Source organism: Taudactylus pleione, unplaced genomic scaffold (genome assembly GCF_031769625.1).
Source record: "Taudactylus pleione unplaced genomic scaffold, aTauple2 ptg000497l, whole genome shotgun sequence".
In the NCBI taxonomy this organism is placed as follows: Eukaryota; Metazoa; Chordata; class Amphibia; order Anura; family Myobatrachidae; genus Taudactylus; species Taudactylus pleione.
In genome coordinates, this window is record NW_028284899.1 from 1,472,015 (window position 1) to 1,492,028 (window position 20,014).

At 32.2% G+C, this 20,014-nt stretch overlaps 18 non-coding genes across 18 annotated transcripts; all 18 read right to left on the reverse strand.

The window, feature by feature from the left end:
• Nucleotides 1-483: 483 nt before the first annotated feature.
• TRNAG-CCC (transfer RNA glycine (anticodon CCC)) lies at nucleotides 484-554 on the reverse strand. Its single transcript has one exon. It is a non-coding gene; the product is annotated as a tRNA-Gly (tRNA).
• A 450-nt stretch (nucleotides 555-1,004) lies between these two features.
• TRNAG-CCC (transfer RNA glycine (anticodon CCC)) lies at nucleotides 1,005-1,075 on the reverse strand. The gene has a single exon. It is a non-coding gene; the product is annotated as a tRNA-Gly (tRNA).
• Nucleotides 1,076-2,561: 1,486 nt separating this feature from the next.
• TRNAG-CCC (transfer RNA glycine (anticodon CCC)) lies at nucleotides 2,562-2,632 on the reverse strand. The gene has a single exon. It is a non-coding gene; the product is annotated as a tRNA-Gly (tRNA).
• Nucleotides 2,633-3,596: 964 nt separating this feature from the next.
• On the reverse strand, nucleotides 3,597-3,667 carry TRNAG-CCC (transfer RNA glycine (anticodon CCC)). The gene has a single exon. It is a non-coding gene; the product is annotated as a tRNA-Gly (tRNA).
• A 451-nt stretch (nucleotides 3,668-4,118) lies between these two features.
• Nucleotides 4,119-4,189, reverse strand: TRNAG-CCC (transfer RNA glycine (anticodon CCC)). Its single transcript has one exon. It is a non-coding gene; the product is annotated as a tRNA-Gly (tRNA).
• A 966-nt stretch (nucleotides 4,190-5,155) lies between these two features.
• On the reverse strand, nucleotides 5,156-5,226 carry TRNAG-CCC (transfer RNA glycine (anticodon CCC)). The gene has a single exon. It is a non-coding gene; the product is annotated as a tRNA-Gly (tRNA).
• Nucleotides 5,227-5,676: 450 nt separating this feature from the next.
• On the reverse strand, nucleotides 5,677-5,747 carry TRNAG-CCC (transfer RNA glycine (anticodon CCC)). Its single transcript has one exon. It is a non-coding gene; the product is annotated as a tRNA-Gly (tRNA).
• Nucleotides 5,748-6,712: 965 nt separating this feature from the next.
• On the reverse strand, nucleotides 6,713-6,783 carry TRNAG-CCC (transfer RNA glycine (anticodon CCC)). The gene has a single exon. It is a non-coding gene; the product is annotated as a tRNA-Gly (tRNA).
• Nucleotides 6,784-7,233: 450 nt separating this feature from the next.
• On the reverse strand, nucleotides 7,234-7,304 carry TRNAG-CCC (transfer RNA glycine (anticodon CCC)). Its single transcript has one exon. It is a non-coding gene; the product is annotated as a tRNA-Gly (tRNA).
• A 450-nt stretch (nucleotides 7,305-7,754) lies between these two features.
• Nucleotides 7,755-7,825, reverse strand: TRNAG-CCC (transfer RNA glycine (anticodon CCC)). Its single transcript has one exon. It is a non-coding gene; the product is annotated as a tRNA-Gly (tRNA).
• A 966-nt stretch (nucleotides 7,826-8,791) lies between these two features.
• TRNAG-CCC (transfer RNA glycine (anticodon CCC)) lies at nucleotides 8,792-8,862 on the reverse strand. The gene has a single exon. It is a non-coding gene; the product is annotated as a tRNA-Gly (tRNA).
• A 450-nt stretch (nucleotides 8,863-9,312) lies between these two features.
• TRNAG-CCC (transfer RNA glycine (anticodon CCC)) lies at nucleotides 9,313-9,383 on the reverse strand. Its single transcript has one exon. It is a non-coding gene; the product is annotated as a tRNA-Gly (tRNA).
• Nucleotides 9,384-10,348: 965 nt separating this feature from the next.
• TRNAG-CCC (transfer RNA glycine (anticodon CCC)) lies at nucleotides 10,349-10,419 on the reverse strand. The gene has a single exon. It is a non-coding gene; the product is annotated as a tRNA-Gly (tRNA).
• A 450-nt stretch (nucleotides 10,420-10,869) lies between these two features.
• Nucleotides 10,870-10,940, reverse strand: TRNAG-CCC (transfer RNA glycine (anticodon CCC)). The gene has a single exon. It is a non-coding gene; the product is annotated as a tRNA-Gly (tRNA).
• Nucleotides 10,941-11,905: 965 nt separating this feature from the next.
• On the reverse strand, nucleotides 11,906-11,976 carry TRNAG-CCC (transfer RNA glycine (anticodon CCC)). Its single transcript has one exon. It is a non-coding gene; the product is annotated as a tRNA-Gly (tRNA).
• A 450-nt stretch (nucleotides 11,977-12,426) lies between these two features.
• Nucleotides 12,427-12,497, reverse strand: TRNAG-CCC (transfer RNA glycine (anticodon CCC)). Its single transcript has one exon. It is a non-coding gene; the product is annotated as a tRNA-Gly (tRNA).
• A 3,045-nt stretch (nucleotides 12,498-15,542) lies between these two features.
• Nucleotides 15,543-15,613, reverse strand: TRNAG-CCC (transfer RNA glycine (anticodon CCC)). Its single transcript has one exon. It is a non-coding gene; the product is annotated as a tRNA-Gly (tRNA).
• Nucleotides 15,614-18,658: 3,045 nt separating this feature from the next.
• Nucleotides 18,659-18,729, reverse strand: TRNAG-CCC (transfer RNA glycine (anticodon CCC)). The gene has a single exon. It is a non-coding gene; the product is annotated as a tRNA-Gly (tRNA).
• Nucleotides 18,730-20,014: the final 1,285 nt, after the last annotated feature.

Below are 20,014 nucleotides of genomic sequence, written 5' to 3' on the forward strand. Positions count from 1 at the left end.
TCGCACGAATGATAATCTTGCATGATACCCCTACACTAGCACATTCTTAAAGAACTACATTCACATAAAAGAAGTCTTACAATCAATTGTTAATCTCTAGTGAAAATTGTGCAATGTGACTGTGTTTTTCAAGTGAAGTTGTACTATCTCCACTGCCTTATAAGTTTCCCACAATAAGAAATACATATATTTAATCTTTGGATGCATTTTTTTTCAAGGAAAGATTTGATAATGACATTGTGGAGCAGATGTAAAAAATTAAGAAATATAATTGACTTCACAATTAAAGCTTTAACTCTTTAGTGTTTGTATCACTGGTACATTTTTTTTACCTGTGGAGAGAAAATGTTACCTCTATGCTTTTTAAGAATTGAGACATCTTCAAGGACTATTTCTGAGAAAAGCAATAAAGCTATGTTTTTTATACAGATTAATTATATATTAATTTAACAGATTTTATAGAATTCAAAAGACACACTTTTATGCGCTAGCTGGGACTCGAACCCAGGTCGCAAGAATGGGAATCTTGCATGATACCCCTACACTACTAGCGCTTTTTAGCTACCTATAATTCACACAACAAATGACTAACAATCAATTGATGATCTTTAGTCAAAAATGTTCAATTTGGCTATGATTTTCAAGTGAAATTGTACTATTTGCACTGTTGTATAGATTTCCCAAGATAAGAAATACATATCTTTGCTCCATGGATGTATTTTTAGTTCAAGGAAGATTGTGCTAAAGAGTTTGTGGAACAAATGTAGTTAATTCGGAAATGTAATTGCCTTTACAATAGAAACTTTGGGTCTTTAGTGTTTGTGTCCGTAGCACTTTTTTTTTACCTGTGGAGAGGAAATGTTACTATTATGCTTTTCAAGAATTTGGAGAATAGAGACATCTTAGAGGCTCATCTTTGAGAAATGCAATATTGTAATGTTTTTAGTGAGATTCAATATATATTAATTTGAAAAATGTCATAGGATTCAAAAAACACATTTTTATGCGCTAGCCGGGACTCGAACCCGGGTCGCAAGAATGGGAATCTTGCATGATACCCCTACACTACTAGCGCTCTTTAGAAACCTTTAATTCACACAACAAATGACTAACAATCAATTGATAATCTTTAGTCAAAAATGTTCAATTTGGCTATGATTTTCAAGTGAAATTGTTCTATTTGCACTGTAGTATAGATTTCCCAAGATAAGAAGTACATACATTTGCTCCATGGATGTATTTTTAGTTAAAGGAAGATTATGCTAAAGAGTTTTTGGAGCAAATATAAATAATTCGGAAATGTAATTGCCTTTACAATAGCAGCTTTGGGACTGTAGTGTTTGTGTCAGTAGCACAATTTTTTTACCTGTGGAGAGGAAGTGTTACTTCTATGCTTTTTAAGAATTTGGTGAATAGAGACATCTTGGATGCTAATCTCTGAGAAATGCAATATTGCAGTGTTTTTAGTGAGATTCAATATATATTAATTTGAAACATTTCATAGGATTCAAAAGACACATTATGCACTAGCCGGGTCTCAAACCAAGGTCGCACGAATGATAATCTTGCATGATACCCCTACACTAGCACATTCTTAAAGAACTACATTCACATAAAAGAAGTCTTGCAATCAATTGTTAATCTCTAGTGAAAATTGTGCAATGTGACTGTGTTTTTCAAGTGAAGCTGAACTATCTCCACTGCCTTATAAGATTCCCACAATAAGAAATACATATATTTACTCTTTGGATGTATTTTTTTTCAAGGAAAGATTTGATAATGACATTGTGGAGCAGATGTAAAAAATTAAGAAATATAATTGACTTCACAATTAAAGCTTTAACTCTTTAGTGTTTGTATCACTGGTACATTTTTTTTACCTGTGGAGAGAAAATGTTACCTCTATGCTTTTTAAGAATTTTGTGAATTGAGACATCTTCAAGGACTATCTCTGAGAAAAGCAATAAAGCTATGTTTTTTATACAGATTAATTATATATTAATTTAACAAATTTTATAGAATTCAAAAGACACACTTTTATGTGCTAGCTGGGACTCGAACCCAGGTCGCAAGAATGGGAATCTTGCATGTTACCCCTACTTTACTAGCACTTTTTAGCTACCTATAATTCACACAACAAATGACTAACAATCAATTGATGATCTTTAGTCAAAAATTTTCAATTTGGCTATGATTTTCAAGTGAAATTGTACTATTTGCACTGTTGTATAGATTTCCCAAGATAAGAAATACATATCTTTGCTCCATGGATGTATGTTTAGTTCAAGGAAGATTGTGCTAAAGAGTTTGTGGAACAAATGTAGTTAATTCGGAAATGTAATTGCCTTTACAATAGCAGCTTTGGGTCTTTAGTGTTTGTGTCCGTAGCACTTTTTTTTTACCTGTGGAGAGGAAATGTTACTATTATGCTTTTTAAGAATTTGGTGAATAGAGACATCTTGGAGACTCATCTTTGATAAATGCAATATTGTAATGTTTTTAGTGAGATTCAATATATATTAATTTGAAAAATGTCATAGAATTCAAAAAACACATTTTCATGCGCTAACCGGGACTCGAACCCGGGTCGCAAGAATGGGAATCTTGCATGATACCCCTACACTACTAGCGCTCTTTAGAAACCTTTAATTCACACAACAAATGACTAACAATCAATTGATAATCTTTAGTCAAAAATGTTCAATTTGGCTATGATTTTCAAGTGAAATTGTTCTATTTGCACTGTAGTATAGATTTCCCAAGATAAGAAGTACATACATTTGCTCCATGGATGTATTTTTAGTTCAAGGAAGATTGTGCTAAAGAGTTAGTGGAGCAAATATAAATAATTCGGAAATGTAATTGCCTTTACAATAGCAGCTTTGGGACTTTAGTGTTTGTGTCAGTAGCACAATTTTTTTACCTGTGGAGAGGAAGTGTTACTTCTATGCTTTTTAAGAATTTGGTGAATAGAGACATCTTGGATGCTAATCTCTGAGAAATGCAATATTGCAGTGTTTTTAGTGAGATTCAATATATATTAATTGGAAACATTTCATAGGATTCAAAAGACACATTATGCACTAGCCAGGTCTCAAACCAAGGTCGCACGAATGATAATCTTGCATGATACCCCTACACTAGCACATTCTTAAAGAACTACATTCACATAAAAGAAGTCTTACAATCAATTGTTAATCTCTAGTGAAAATTGTGCAATGTGACTGTGTTTTTCAAGTGAAGTTGTACTATCTCCACTGCCTTATAAGTTTCCCACAATAAGAAATACATATATTTAATCTTTGGATGCATTTTTTTTCAAGGAAAGATTTGATAATGACATTGTGGAGCAGATGTAAAAAATTAAGAAATATAATTGACTTCACAATTAAAGCTTTAACTCTTTAGTGTTTGTATCACTGGTACATTTTTTTACCTGTGGAGAGAAAATGTTACCTCTATGCTTTTTAAGAATTTTGTGAATTGAGACATCTTCAAGGACTATCTCTGAGAAAAGCAATAAAGCTATGTTTTTTATACAGATTAATTATATATTAATTTAACAGATTTTATAGAATTCAAAAGACACACTTTTATGCGCTAGCTGGGACTCGAACCCAGGTCGCAAGAATGGGAATCTTGCATGATACCCCTACACTACTAGCGCTTTTTAGCTACCTATAATTCACACAACAAATGACTAACAATCAATTGATGATCTTTAGTCAAAAATGTTCAATTTGGCTATGATTTTCAAGTGAAATTGTACTATTTGCACTGTTGTATAGATTTCCCAAGATAAGAAATACATATCTTTGCTCCATGGATGTATTTTTAGTTCAAGGAAGATTGTGCTAAAGAGTTTTTGGAACAAATGTAATTAATTCGGAAATGTAATTGCCTTTACAATAGAAACTTTGGGTCTTTAGTGTTTGTGTCCGTAGCACTTTTTTTTTTACCTGTGGAGAGGAAATGTTACTATTATGCTTTTCAAGAATTTGGAGAATAGAGACATCTTAGAGGCTCATCTTTGAGAAATGCAATATTGTAATGTTTTTAGTGAGATTCAATATATATTAATTTGAAAAATGTCATAGGATTCAAAAAACACATTTTTATGCGCTAGCCGGGACTCGAACCCGGGTCGCAAGAATGGGAATCTTGCATGATACCCCTACACTACTAGCGCTCTTTAGAAACCTTTAATTCACACAACAAATGACTAACAATCAATTGATAATCTTTAGTCAAAAATGTTCAATTTGGCTATGATTTTCAAGTGAAATTGTTCTATTTGCACTGTAGTATAGATTTCCCAAGATAAGAAGTACATACATTTGCTCCATGGATGTATTTTTAGTTAAAGGAAGATTATGCTAAAGAGTTTTTGGAGCAAATATAAATAATTCGGAAATGTAATTGCCTTTACAATAGCAGCTTTGGGACTGTAGTGTTTGTGTCAGTAGCACAATTTTTTTTACCTGTGGAGAGGAAGTGTTACTTCTATGCTTTTTAAGAATTTGGTGAATAGAGACATCTTGGATGCTAATCTCTGAGAAATGCAATATTGCAGTGTTTTTAGTGAGATTCAATATATATTAATTTGAAACATTTCATAGGATTCAAAAGACACATTATGCACTAGCCAGGTCTCAAACCAAGGTCGCACGAATGATAATCTTGCATGATACCCCTACACTAGCACATTCTTAAAGAACTACATTCACATAAAAGAAGTCTTACAATCAATTGTTAATCTCTAGTGAAAATTGTGCAATGTGACTGTGTTTTTCAAGTGAAGCTGAACTATCTCCACTGCCTTATAAGATTCCCACAATAAGAAATACATATATTTACTCTTTGGATGTATTTTTTTTCAAGGAAAGATTTGATAATGACATTGTGGAGCAGATGTAAAAAATTAAGAAATATAATTGACTTCACAATTAAAGCTTTAACTCTTTAGTGTTTGTATCACTGGTACATTTTTTTTACCTGTGGAGAGAAAATGTTACCTCTATGCTTTTTAAGAATTTTGTGAATTGAGACATCTTCAAGGACTATCTCTGAGAAAAGCAATAAAGCTATGTTTTTTATACAGATTAATTATATATTAATTTAACAGATTTTATAGAATTCAAAAGACACACTTTTATGTGCTAGCTGGGACTCGAACCCAGGTCGCAAGAATGGGAATCTTGCATGATACCCCTACACTACTAGCACTTTTTAGCTACCTATAATTCACACAACAAATGACTAACAATCAATTGATGATCTTTAGTCAAAAATTTTCAATTTGGCTATGATTTTCAAGTGAAATTGTACTATTTGCATTGTTGTATAGATTTCCCAAGATAAGAAATACATATCTTTGCTCCATGGATGTATTTTTAGTTCAAGGAAGATTGTGCTAAAGAGTTTGTGGAACAAACATAAATAATTCGGAAATGTAATTGCCTTTACAATAGCAGCTTTGGGTCTTTAGTGTTTGTGTCAGTAGCACATTTTTTTTACCTGTGGAGAGGAAATGTTACTATTATGCTTTTTAAGAATTTGGTGAATAGAGACATCTTTGAGGCTCATATTTGAGAAATGCAATATTGTAATGTTTTTAATGAGATTCAATATATATTAATTTGAAAAATGTCCTAGGATTCAAAAAACATATTTTCATGCGCTAGCCGGGACTCGAACCCGTGTCGCAAGAATGGGAATCTTGCATGATACCCCTACACTACTAGCGCTCTTTAGAAACCTTTAATTCACACAACAAATGACTAACAATCAATTGATAATCTTTAGTCAAAAATGTTCAATTTGGCTATGATTTTCAAGTGAAATTGTTCTATTTGCACTGTAGTATAGATTTCCCAAGATAAGAAGTACATACATTTGCTCCATGGATGTATTTTTAGTTCAAGGAAGATTGTGCTAAAGAGTTTTTGGAGCAAATATAAATAATTCGGAAATGTAATTGCCTTTACAATAGCAGCTTTGGGACTTTAGTGTTTGTGTCAGTAGCACAATTTTTTTACCTGAGGAGAGGAAGTGTTACTTCTATGCTTTTTAAGAATTTGGTGAATAGAGACATCTTGGATGCTAATCTCTGAGAAATGCAATATTGCAGTGTTTTTAGTGAGATTCAATATATATTAATTTGAAACATTTCATAGGATTCAAAAGACACATTATGCACTAGCCAGGTCTCAAACCAAGGTCGCACGAATGATAATCTTGCATGATACCCCTACACTAGCACATTCTTAAATAACTACATTCACATAAAAGAAGTCTTACAATCAATTGTTAACCTCTAGTGAAAATTGTGCAATGTGACTGTGTTTTTCAAGTGAAGTTGTACTATCTCCACTGCCTTATAAGTTTCCCACAATAAGAAATACATATATTTAATCTTTGGATGCATTTTTTTTCAAGGAAAGATTTGATAATGACATTGTGGAGCAGATGTAAAAAATTAAGAAATATAATTGACTTCACAATTAAAGCTTTAACTCTTTAGTGTCTGTATCACTGGTACATTTTTTTTACCTGTGTAGAGAAAATGTTACCTCTATGCTTTTTAAGAATTTTGTGAATTGAGACATCTTCAAGGACTATCTCTGAGAAAAGCAATAAAGCTATGTTTTTTATACAGATTAATTATATATTAATTTAACAGATTTTATAGAATTCAAAAGACACACTTTTATGCACTAGCTGGGACTCGAACCCAGGTCGCAAGAATGGGAATCTTGCATGATACCCCTACACTACTAGCGCTTTTTAGCTACCTATAATTCACACAACAAATGACTAACAATCAATTGATGATCTTTAGTCAAAAATGTTCAATTTGGCTATGATTTTCAAGTGAAATTGTACTATTTGCACTGTTGTATAGATTTCCCAAGATAAGAAATACATATCTTTGCTCCATGGATGTATTTTTAGTTCAAGGAAGATTGTGCTAAAGAGTTTTTGGAACAAATGTAGTTAATTCGGAAATGTAATTGCCTTTACAATAGAAACTTTGGGTCTTTAGTGTTTGTGTCCGTAGCACTTTTTTTTTACCTGTGGAGAGGAAATGTTACTATTATGCTTTTCAAGAATTTGGAGAATAGAGACATCTTAGAGGCTCATCTTTGAGAAATGCAATATTGTAATGTTTTTAGTGAGATTCAATATATATTAATTTGAAAAATGTCATAGGATTCAAAAAACACATTTTTATGCGCTAGCCGGGACTCGAACCCGGGTCGCAAGAATGGGAATCTTGCATGATACCCCTACACTACTAGCACTCTTTAGAAACCTTTAATTCACACAACAAATGACTAACAATCAATTGATAATCTTTAGTCAAAAATGTTCAATTTGGCTATGATTTTCAAGTGAAATTGTTCTATTTGCACTGTAGTATAGATTTCCCAAGATAAGAAATACATATCTTTGCTCCATGGATGTATTTTTAGTTCAAGGAAGATTGTGCTAAAGAGTTTGTGGAACAAATATAAATAATTCGGAAATGTAATTGCCTTTAGAATAGCAGCTTTGGGACTGTAGTGTTTGTGTCAGTAGCACATTTTTTTTACCTGTGGAGAGGAAGTGTTACTTCTATGCTTTTTAAGAATTTGGTGAATAGAGACATCTTGGATGCTAATCTCTGAGAAATGCAATATTGCAGTGTTTTTAGTGAGATTCAATATATATTAATTTGAAAAATGTCATAGGATTCAAAAAACACATTTTTATGCGCTAGCCGGGACTCGAACCCGTGTCGCAAGAATGGGAATCTTGCATGATACCCCTACACTACTAGCGCTCTTTAGAAACCTTTAATTCACACAACAAATGACTAACAATCAATTGATAATCTTTAGTCAAAAATGTTCAATTTGGCTATGATTTTCAAGTGAAATTGTTCTATTTGCACTGTAGTATAGATTTCCCAAGATAAGAAGTACATACATTTGCTCCATGGATGTATTTTTAGTTAAAGGAAGATTATGCTAAAGAGTTTTTGGAGCAAATATAAATAATTCGGAAATGTAATTGCCTTTACAATAGCAGCTTTGGGACTGTAGTGTTTGTGTCAGTAGCACAATTTTTTTTACCTGTGGAGAGGAAGTGTTACTTCTATGCTTTTTAAGAATTTGGTGAATAGAGACATCTTGGATGCTAATCTCTGAGAAATGCAATATTGCAGTGTTTTTAGTGAGATTCAATATATATTAATTTGAAACATTTCATAGGATTCAAAAGACACATTATGCACTAGCCAGGTCTCAAACCAAGGTCGCACGAATGATAATCTTGCATGATACCCCTACACTAGCACATTCTTAAAGAACTACATTCACATAAAAGAAGTCTTACAATCAATTGTTAATCTCTAGTGAAAATTGTGCAATGTGACTGTGTTTTTCAAGTGAAGCTGAACTATCTCCACTGCCTTATAAGATTCCCACAATAAGAAATACATATATTTACTCTTTGGATGTATTTTTTTTCAAGGAAAGATTTGATAATGACATTGTGGAGCAGATGTAAAAAATTAAGAAATATAATTGACTTCACAATTAAAGCTTTAACTCTTTAGTGTTTGTATCACTGGTACATTTTTTTTACCTGTGGAGAGAAAATGTTACCTCTATGCTTTTTAAGAATTTTGTGAATTGAGACATCTTCAAGGACTATCTCTGAGAAAAGCAATAAAGCTATGTTTTTTATACAGATTAATTATATATTAATTTAACAGATTTTATAGAATTCAAAAGACACACTTTTATGTGCTAGCTGGGACTCGAACCCAGGTCGCAAGAATGGGAATCTTGCATGATACCCCTACACTACTAGCACTTTTTAGCTACCTATAATTCACACAACAAATGACTAACAATCAATTGATGATCTTTAGTCAAAAATTTTCAATTTGGCTATGATTTTCAAGTGAAATTGTACTATTTGCATTGTTGTATAGATTTCCCAAGATAAGAAATACATATCTTTGCTCCATGGATGTATTTTTAGTTCAAGGAAGATTGTGCTAAAGAGTTTGTGGAACAAATGTAGTTAATTCGGAAATGTAATTGCCTTTACAATAGAAACTTTGGGTCTTTAGTGTTTGTGTCCGTAGCACTTTTTTTTTACCTGTGGAGAGGAAATGTTACTATTATGCTTTTCAAGAATTTGGAGAATAGAGACATCTTAGAGGCTCATCTTTGAGAAATGCAATATTGTAATGTTTTTAGTGAGATTCAATATATATTAATTTGAAAAATGTCATAGGATTCAAAAAACACATTTTTATGCGCTAGCCGGGACTCGAACCCGGGTCGCAAGAATGGGAATCTTGCATGATACCCCTACACTACTAGCACTCTTTAGAAACCTTTAATTCACACAACAAATGACTAACAATCAATTGATAATCTTTAGTCAAAAATGTTCAATTTGGCTATGATTTTCAAGTGAAATTGTTCTATTTGCACTGTAGTATAGATTTCCCAAGATAAGAAATACATATCTTTGCTCCATGGATGTATTTTTAGTTCAAGGAAGATTGTGCTAAAGAGTTTGTGGAACAAATATAAATAATTCGGAAATGTAATTGCCTTTAGAATAGCAGCTTTGGGACTGTAGTGTTTGTGTCAGTAGCACATTTTTTTTACCTGTGGAGAGGAAGTGTTACTTCTATGCTTTTTAAGAATTTGGTGAATAGAGACATCTTGGATGCTAATCTCTGAGAAATGCAATATTGCAGTGTTTTTAGTGAGATTCAATATATATTAATTTGAAACATTTCATAGGATTCAAAAGACACATTATGCACTAGCCGGGTCTCAAACCAAGGTCGCACGAATGATAATCTTGCATGATACCCCTACACTAGCACATTCTTAAAGAACTACATTCACATAAAAGAAGTCTTGTAATCAATTGTTAATCTCTAGTGAAAATTGTGCAATGTGACTGTGTTTTTCAAGTGAAGCTGAACTATCTCCACTGCCTTATAAGTTTCCCACAATAAGAAATACATATATTTACTCTTTGGATGTATTTTTTTTCAAGGAAAGATTTGATAATGACATTGTGGAGCAGATGTAAAAAATTAAGAAATATAATTGACTTCACAATTAAAGCTTTAACTCTTTAGTGTTTGTATCACTGGTACATTTTTTTTACCTGTGGAGAGAAAATGTTACCTCTATGCTTTTTAAGAATTTTGTGAATTGAGACATCTTCAAGGACTATCTCTGAGAAAAGCAATAAAGCTATGTTTTTTATACAGATTAGTTATATATTAATTTAACAGATTTTATAGAATTCAAAAGACACACTTTTATGTGCTAGCTGGGACTCGAACCCAGGTCGCAAGAATGGGAATCTTGCATGATACCCCTACACTACTAGCACTTTTTAGCTACCTATAATTCACACAACAAATGACTAACAATCAATTGATGATCTTTAGTCAAAAATGTTCAATTTGGCTATGATTTTCAAGTGAAATTGTACTATTTGCACTGTTGTATAGATTTCCCAAGATAAGAAATACATATCTTTGCTCCATGGATGTATTTTTAGTTCAAGGAAGATTGTGCTAAAGAGTTTTTGGAACAAATGTAGTTAATTCGGAAATGTAATTGCCTTTACAATAGAAACTTTGGGACTTTAGTGTTTGTGTCCATAGCACTTTTTTTTTACCTGTGGAGAGGAAATGTTACTATTATGCTTTTCAAGAATTTGGAGAATAGAGACATCTTAGAGGCTCATCTTTGAGAAATGCAATATTGTAATGTTTTTAGTGAGATTCAATATATATTAATTTGAAAAATGTCATAGGATTCAAAAAACACATTTTTATGCGCTAGCCGGGACTCGAACCCGGGTCGCAAGAATGGGAATCTTGCATGATACCCCTACACTACTAGCGCTCTTTAGAAACCTTTAATTCACACAACAAATGACTAACAATCAATTGATAATCTTTTGTCAAAAATGTTCAATTTGGCTATGATTTTCAAGTGAAATTGTTCTATTTGCACTGTAGTATAGATTTCCCAAGATAAGAAATACATATCTTTGCTCCATGGATGTATTTTTAGTTCAAGGAAGATTGTGCTAAAGAGTTTGTGGAACAAATATAAATAATTCGGAAATGTAATTGCCTTTAGAATAGCAGCTTTGGGACTGTAGTGTTTGTGTCAGTAGCACAATTTTTTTACCTGTGGAGAGGAAGTGTTACTTCTATGCTTTTTAAGAATTTGGTGAATAGAGACATCTTGGATGCTAATCTCTGAGAAATGCAATATTGCAGTGTTTTTAGTGAGATTCAATATATATTAATTTGAAACATTTCATAGGATTCAAAAGACACATTATGCACTAGCCGGGTCTCAAACCAAGGTCGCACGAATGATAATCTTGCATGATACCCCTACACTAGCACATTCTTAAAGAACTACATTCACATAAAAGAAGTCTTGCAATCAATTGTTAATCTCTAGTGAAAATTGTGCAATGTGACTGTGTTTTTCAAGTGAAGCTGAACTATCTCCACTGCCTTATAAGTTTCCCACAATAAGAAATACATATATTTACTCTTTGGATGTATTTTTTTTCAAGGAAAGATTTGATAATGACATTGTGGAGCAGATGTAAAAAATTAAGAAATATAATTGACTTCACAATTAAAGCTTTAACTCTTTAGTGTTTGTATCACTGGTACATTTTTTTTACCTGTGGAGAGAAAATGTTACCTCTATGCTTTTTAAGAATTTTGTGAATTGAGACATCTTCAAGGACTATCTCTGAGAAAAGCAATAAAGCTATGTTTTTTATACAGATTAATTATATATTAATTTAACAGATTTTATAGAATTCAAAAGACACACTTTTATGTGCTAGCTGGGACTCGAACCCAGGTCGCAAGAATGGGAATCTTGCATGATACCCCTACACTACTAGCGCTTTTTAGCTACCTATAATTCACACAACAAATGACTAACAATCAATTGATGATCTTTAGTCAAAAATGTTCAATTTGGCTATGACTTTCAAGTGAAATTGTACTATTTGCATTGTTGTATACATTTCCCAAGATAAGAAATACATATCTTTGCTCCATGGATGTATTTTTAGTTCAAGGAAGATTGTGCTAAAGAGTTTGTGGAACAAACATAAATAATTCGGAAATGTAATTGCCTTTACAATAGCAGCTTTGGGTCTTTAGTGTTTGTGTCAGTAGCACATTTTTTTTACCTGTGGAGAGGAAATGTTACTATTATGCTTTTTAAGAATTTGGTGAATAGAGACATCTTGGAGGCTCATCTTTGAGAAATGCAATATTGTAATGTTTTTAATGAGATTCAATATATATTAATTTGAAAAATGTCCTAGGATTCAAAAAACACATTTTCATGCGCTAGCCGGGAATCGAACCCGGGTCGCAAGAATGGGAATCTTGCATGAAACCCCTACACTACTAGCGCTCTTTAGAAACCTTTAATTCACACAACAAATGACTAACAATCAATTGATAATCTTTAGTCAAAAATGTTCAATTTGGCTATGATTTTCAAGTGAAATTGTTCTATTTGCACTGTAGTATAGATTTCCCAAGATAAGAAGTACATACATTTGCTCCATGGATGTATTTTTAGTTCAAGGAAGATTGTGCTAAAGAGTTTTTGGAGCAAATATAAATAATTCGGAAATGTAATTGCCTTTACAATAGCAGCTTTGGGACGTTAGTGTTTGTGTCAGTAGCACAATTTTTTTTACCTGTGGAGAGGAAGTGTTACTTCTATGCTTTTTAAGAATTTGGTGAATAGAGACATCTTGGATGCTAATCTCTGAGAAATGCAATATTGCAGTGTTTTTAGTGAGATTCAATATATATTAATTTGAAACATTTCATAGGATTCAAAAGACACATTATGCACTAGCCAGGTCTCAAACCAAGGTCGCACGAATGATAATCTTGCATGATACCCCTACACTAGCACATTCTTAAAGAACTACATTCACATAAAAGAAGTTTTACAATCAATTGTTAATCTCTAGTGAAAATTGTGCAATGTGACTGTGTTTTTCAAGTGAAGTTGTACTATCTCCACTGCCTTATAAGTTTCCCACAATAAGAAATACATATATTTACTCTTTGGATGTATTTTTTTTTATGGAAAGATTTGATAATGACATTGTGGAGCAGATTTAAAAAATTAAGAAATATAATTGACTTCACAATTAAAGCTTTAACTCTTTAGTGTTTGTATCACTGGTACATTTTTTTTTACCTGTGGAGAGAAAATGTTACCTCTATGCTTTTTAAGAATTTTGTGAATTGAGACATCTTCAAGGACTATCTCTGAGAAAAGCAATAAAGCTATGTTTTTTATACAGATTAATTATATATTAATTTAACAGATTTTATAGAATTCAAAAGACACACTTTTATGTGCTAACTGGGACTCGAACCCAGGTCGCAAGAATGGGAATCTTGCATGTTACCCCTACTTTACTAGCACTTTTTAGCTACCTATAATTCACACAACAAATGACTAACAATCAATTGATGATCTTTAGTCAAAAATTTTCAATTTGGCTATGATTTTCAAGTGAAATTGTACTATTTTGCACTGTTGTATAGATTTCCCAAGATAAGAAATACATATCTTTGCTCCATGGATGTATGTTTAGTTCAAGGAAAATTGTGCTAAAGAGTTTGTGGAACAAATGTAGTTAATTCGGAAATGTAATTGCCTTTACAATAGCAGCTTTGGGTCTTTAGTGTTTGTGTCCGTAGCACTTTTTTTTACCTGTGGAGAGGAAATGTTACTATTATGCTTTTTAAGAATTTGGTGAATAGAGACATCTTGGAGACTCATCTTTGATAAATGCAATATTGTAATGTTTTTAGTGAGATTCAATATATATTAATTTGAAAAATGTCATAGGATTCAAAAAACACATTTTCATGCGCCTACCGGGACTCGAACCCGGGTCGCAAGAATGGGAATCTTGCATGATACCCCTACACTACTAGCGCTCTTTAGAAACCTTTAATTCACACAACAAATGACTAACAATCAATTGATAATCTTTAGTCAAAAATGTTCAATTTGGCTATGATTTTCAAGTGAAATTGTTCTATTTGCACTGTAGTATAGATTTCCCAAGATAAGAAGTACATACATTTGCTCCATGGATGTATTTTTAGTTCAAGGAAGATTGTGCTAAAGAGTTTTTGGAGCAAATATAAATAATTCGGAAATGTAATTGCCTTTACAATAGCAGCTTTGGGACTTTAGTGTTTGTGTCAGTAGCACAATTTTTTTACCTGTGGAGAGGAAGTGTTACTTCTATGCTTTTTAAGAATTTGGTGAATAGAGACATCTTGGATGCTAATCTCTGAGAAATGCAATATTGCAGTGTTTTTAGTGAGATTCAATATATATTAATTTGAAACATTTCATAGGATTCAAAAGACACATTATGCACTAGCCGGGTCTCAAACCAAGGTCGCACGAATGATAATCTTGCATGATACCCCTACACTAGCACATTCTTAAAGAACTACATTCACATAAAAGAAGTCTTGCAATCAATTGTTAATCTCTAGTGAAAATTGTGCAATGTGACTGTGTTTTTCAAGTGAAGCTGAACTATCTCCACTGCCTTATAAGTTTCCCACAATAAGAAATACATATATTTACTCTTTGGATGTATTTTTTTTCAAGGAAAGATTTGATAATGACATTGTGGAGCAGATGTAAAAAATTAAGAAATATAATTGACTTCACAATTAAAGCTTTAACTCTTTAGTGTTTGTATCACTGGTACATTTTTTTTACCTGTGGAGAGAAAATGTTACCTCTATGCTTTTTAAGAATTTTGTGAATTGAGACATCTTCAAGGACTATCTCTGAGAAAAGCAATAAAACTATGTTTTTTATACAGATTAATTATATATTAATTTAACAGATTTTATAGAATTCAAAAGACACACTTTTATGTGCTAGCTGGGACTCAAACCCAGGTCGCAAGAATGGGAATCTTGCATGATACCCCTACACTACTAGCGCTTTTTAGCTACCTATAATTCACACAACAAATGACTAACAATCAATTGATGATCTTTAGTCAAAAATGTTCAATTTGGCTATGATTTTCAAGTGAAATTGTACTATTTGCATTGTTGTATACATTTCCCAAGATAAGAAATACATATCTTTGCTCCATGGATGTATTTTTAGTTCAAGGAAGATTGTGCTAAAGAGTTTGTGGAACAAACATAAATAATTCGGAAATGTAATTGCCTTTACAATAGCAGCTTTGGGTCTTTAGTGTTTGTGTCAGTAGCACATTTTTTTTACCTGTGGAGAGGAAATGTTACTATTATGCTTTTTAAGAATTTGGTGAATAGAGACATCTTGGAGGCTCATCTTTGAGAAATGCAATATTGTAATGTTTTTAATGAGATTCAATATATATTAATTTGAAAAATGTCCTAGGATTCAAAAAACACATTTTCATGCGCTAGCCGGGACTCGAACCCGGGTCGCAAGAATGGGAATCTTGCATGAAACCCCTACACTACTAGCGCTCTTTAGAAACCTTTAATTCACACAACAAATGACTAACAATCAATTGATAATCTTTAGTCAAAAATGTTCAATTTGGCTATGATTTTCAAGTGAAATTGTTCTATTTGCACTGTAGTATAGATTTCCCAAGATAAGAAGTACATACATTTGCTCCATGGATGTATTTTTAGTTCAAGGAAGATTGTGCTAAAGAGTTTTTGGAGCAAATATAAATAATTCGGAAATGTAATTGCCTTTACAATAGCAGCTTTGGGACGTTAGTGTTTGTGTCAGTAGCACAATTTTTTTACCTGTGGAGAGGAAGTGTTACTTCTATGCTTTTTAAGAATTTGGTGAATAGAGACATCTTGGATGCTAATCTCTGAGAAATGCAATATTGCAGTGTTTTTAGTGAGATTCAATATATATTAATTTGAAACATTTCATAGGATTCAAAAGACACATTATGCACTAGCCAGGTCTCAAACCAAGGTCGCACGAATGATAATCTTGCATGATACCCCTACACTAGCACATTCTTAAAGAACTACATTCACATAAAAGAAGTTTTACAATCAATTGTTAATCTCTAGTGAAAATTGTGCAATGTGACTGTGTTTTTCAAGTGAAGTTGTACTATCTCCACTGCCTTATAAGTTTCCCACAATAAGAAATACATATATTTACTCTTTGGATGTATTTTTTTTTATGGAAAGATTTGATAATGACATTGTGGAGCAGATTTAAAAAATTAAGAAATATAATTGACTTCACAATTAAAGCTTTAACTCTTTAGTGTTTGTATCACTGGTACATTTTTTTTTACCTGTGGAGAGAAAATGTTACCTCTATGCTTTTTAAGAATTTTGTGAATTGAGACATCTTCAAGGACTATCTCTGAGAAAAGCAATAAAGCTATGTTTTTTATACAGATTAATTATATATTAATTTAACAGATTTTATAGAATTCAAAAGACACACTTTTATGTGCTAACTGGGACTCGAACCCAGGTCGCAAGAATGGGAATCTTGCATGTTACCCCTACTTTACTAGCACTTTTTAGCTACCTATAATTCACACAACAAATGACTAACAATCAATTGATGATCTTTAGTCAAAAATTTTCAATTTGGCTATGATTTTCAAGTGAAATTGTACTATTTTGCACTGTTGTATAGATTTCCCAAGATAAGAAATACATATCTTTGCTCCATGGATGTATGTTTAGTTCAAGGAAAATTGTGCTAAAGAGTTTGTGGAACAAATGTAGTTAATTCGGAAATGTAATTGCCTTTACAATAGCAGCTTTGGGTCTTTAGTGTTTGTGTCCGTAGCACTTTTTTTTTACCTGTGGAGAGGAAATGTTACTATTATGCTTTTTAAGAATTTGGTGAATAGAGACATCTTGGAGACTCATCTTTGATAAATGCAATATTGTAATGTTTTTAGTGAGATTCAATATATATTAATTTGAAAAATGTCATAGGATTCAAAAAACACATTTTCATGCGCCTACCGGGACTCGAACCCGGGTCGCAAGAATGGGAATCTTGCATGATACCCCTACACTACTAGCGCTCTTTAGAAACCTTTAATTCACACAACAAATGACTAACAATCAATTGATAATCTTTAGTCAAAAATGTTCAATTTGGCTATGATTTTCAAGTGAAATTGTTCTATTTGCACTGTAGTATAGATTTCCCAAGATAAGAAGTACATACATTTGCTCCATGGATGTATTTTTAGTTCAAGGAAGATTGTGCTAAAGAGTTTTTGGAGCAAATATAAATAATTCGGAAATGTAATTGCCTTTACAATAGCAGCTTTGGGACTTTAGTGTTTGTGTCAGTAGCACAATTTTTTTACCTGTGGAGAGGAAGTGTTACTTCTATGCTTTTTAAGAATTTGGTGAATAGAGACATCTTGGATGCTAATCTCTGAGAAATGCAATATTGCAGTGTTTTTAGTGAGATTCAATATATATTAATTTGAAACATTTCATAGGATTCAAAAGACACATTATGCACTAGCCGGGTCTCAAACCAAGGTCGCACGAATGATAATCTTGCATGATACCCCTACACTAGCACATTCTTAAAGAACTACATTCACATAAAAGAAGTCTTGCAATCAATTGTTAATCTCTAGTGAAAATTGTGCAATGTGACTGTGTTTTTCAAGTGAAGCTGAACTATCTCCACTGCCTTATAAGTTTCCCACAATAAGAAATACATATATTTACTCTTTGGATGTATTTTTTTTCAAGGAAAGATTTGATAATGACATTGTGGAGCAGATGTAAAAAATTAAGAAATATAATTGACTTCACAATTAAAGCTTTAACTCTTTAGTGTTTGTATCACTGGTACATTTTTTTTACCTGTGGAGAGAAAATGTTACCTCTATGCTTTTTAAGAATTTTGTGAATTGAGACATCTTCAAGGACTATCTCTGAGAAAAGCAATAAAACTATATTTTTTATACAGATTAATTATATATTAATTTAACAGATTTTATAGAATTCAAAAGACACACTTTTATGTGCTAGCTGGGACTCAAACCCAGGTCGCAAGAATGGGAATCTTGCATGATACCCCTACACTACTAGCGCTTTTTAGCTACCTATAATTCACACAACAAATGACTAACAATCAATTGATGATCTTTAGTCAAAAATGTTCAATTTGGCTATGATTTTCAAGTGAAATTGTACTATTTGCATTGTTGTATACATTTCCCAAGATAAGAAATACATATCTTTGCTCCATGGATGTATTTTTAGTTCAAGGAAGATTGTGCTAAAGAGTTTGTGGAACAAACATAAATAATTCGGAAATGTAATTGCCTTTACAATAGCAGCTTTGGGTCTTTAGTGTTTGTGTCAGTAGCACATTTTTTTTACCTGTGGAGAGGAAATGTTACTATTATGCTTTTTAAGAATTTGGTGAATAGAGACATCTTGGAGGCTCATCTTTGAGAAATGCAATATTGTAATGTTTTTAATGAGATTCAATATATATTAATTTGAAAAATGTCCTAGGATTCAAAAAACACATTTTCATGCGCTAGCCGGGACTCGAACCCGGGTCGCAAGAATGGGAATCTTGCATGAAACCCCTACACTACTAGCGCTCTTTAGAAACCTTTAATTCACACAACAAATGACTAACAATCAATTGATAATCTTTAGTCAAAAATGTTCAATTTGGCTATGATTTTCAAGTGAAATTGTTCTATTTGCACTGTAGTATAGATTTCCCAAGATAAGAAGTACATACATTTGCTCCATGGATGTATTTTTAGTTCAAGGAAGATTGTGCTAAAGAGTTTTTGGAGCAAATATAAATAATTCGGAAATGTAATTGCCTTTACAATAGCAGCTTTGGGACGTTAGTGTTTGTGTCAGTAGCACAATTTTTTTACCTGTGGAGAGGAAGTGTTACTTCTATGCTTTTTAAGAATTTGGTGAATAGAGACATCTTGGATGCTAATCTCTGAGAAATGCAATATTGCAGTGTTTTTAGTGAGATTCAATATATATTAATTTGAAACATTTCATAGGATTCAAAAGACACATTATGCACTAGCCAGGTCTCAAACCAAGGTCGCACGAATGATAATCTTGCATGATACCCCTACACTAGCACATTCTTAAAGAACTACATTCACATAAAAGAAGTTTTACAATCAATTGTTAATCTCTAGTGAAAATTGTGCAATGTGACTGTGTTTTTCAAGTGAAGTTGTACTATCTCCACTGCCTTATAAGTTTCCCACAATAAGAAATACATATATTTACTCTTTGGATGTATTTTTTTTTATGGAAAGATTTGATAATGACATTGTGGAGCAGATTTAAAAAATTAAGAAATATAATTGACTTCACAATTAAAGCTTTAACTCTTTAGTGTTTGTATCACTGGTACATTTTTTTTTACCTGTGGAGAGAAAATGTTACCTCTATGCTTTTTAAGAATTTTGTGAATTGAGACATCTTCAAGGACTATCTCTGAGAAAAGCAATAAAGCTATGTTTTTTATACAGATTAATTATATATTAATTTAACAGATTTTATAGAATTCAAAAGACACACTTTTATGTGCTAACTGGGACTCGAACCCAGGTCGCAAGAATGGGAATCTTGCATGTTACCCCTACTTTACTAGCACTTTTTAGCTACCTATAATTCACACAACAAATGACTAACAATCAATTGATGATCTTTAGTCAAAAATTTTCAATTTGGCTATGATTTTCAAGTGAAATTGTACTATTTTGCACTGTTGTATAGATTTCCCAAGATAAGAAATACATATCTTTGCTCCATGGATGTATGTTTAGTTCAAGGAAAATTGTGCTAAAGAGTTTGTGGAACAAATGTAGTTAATTCGGAAATGTAATTGCCTTTACAATAGCA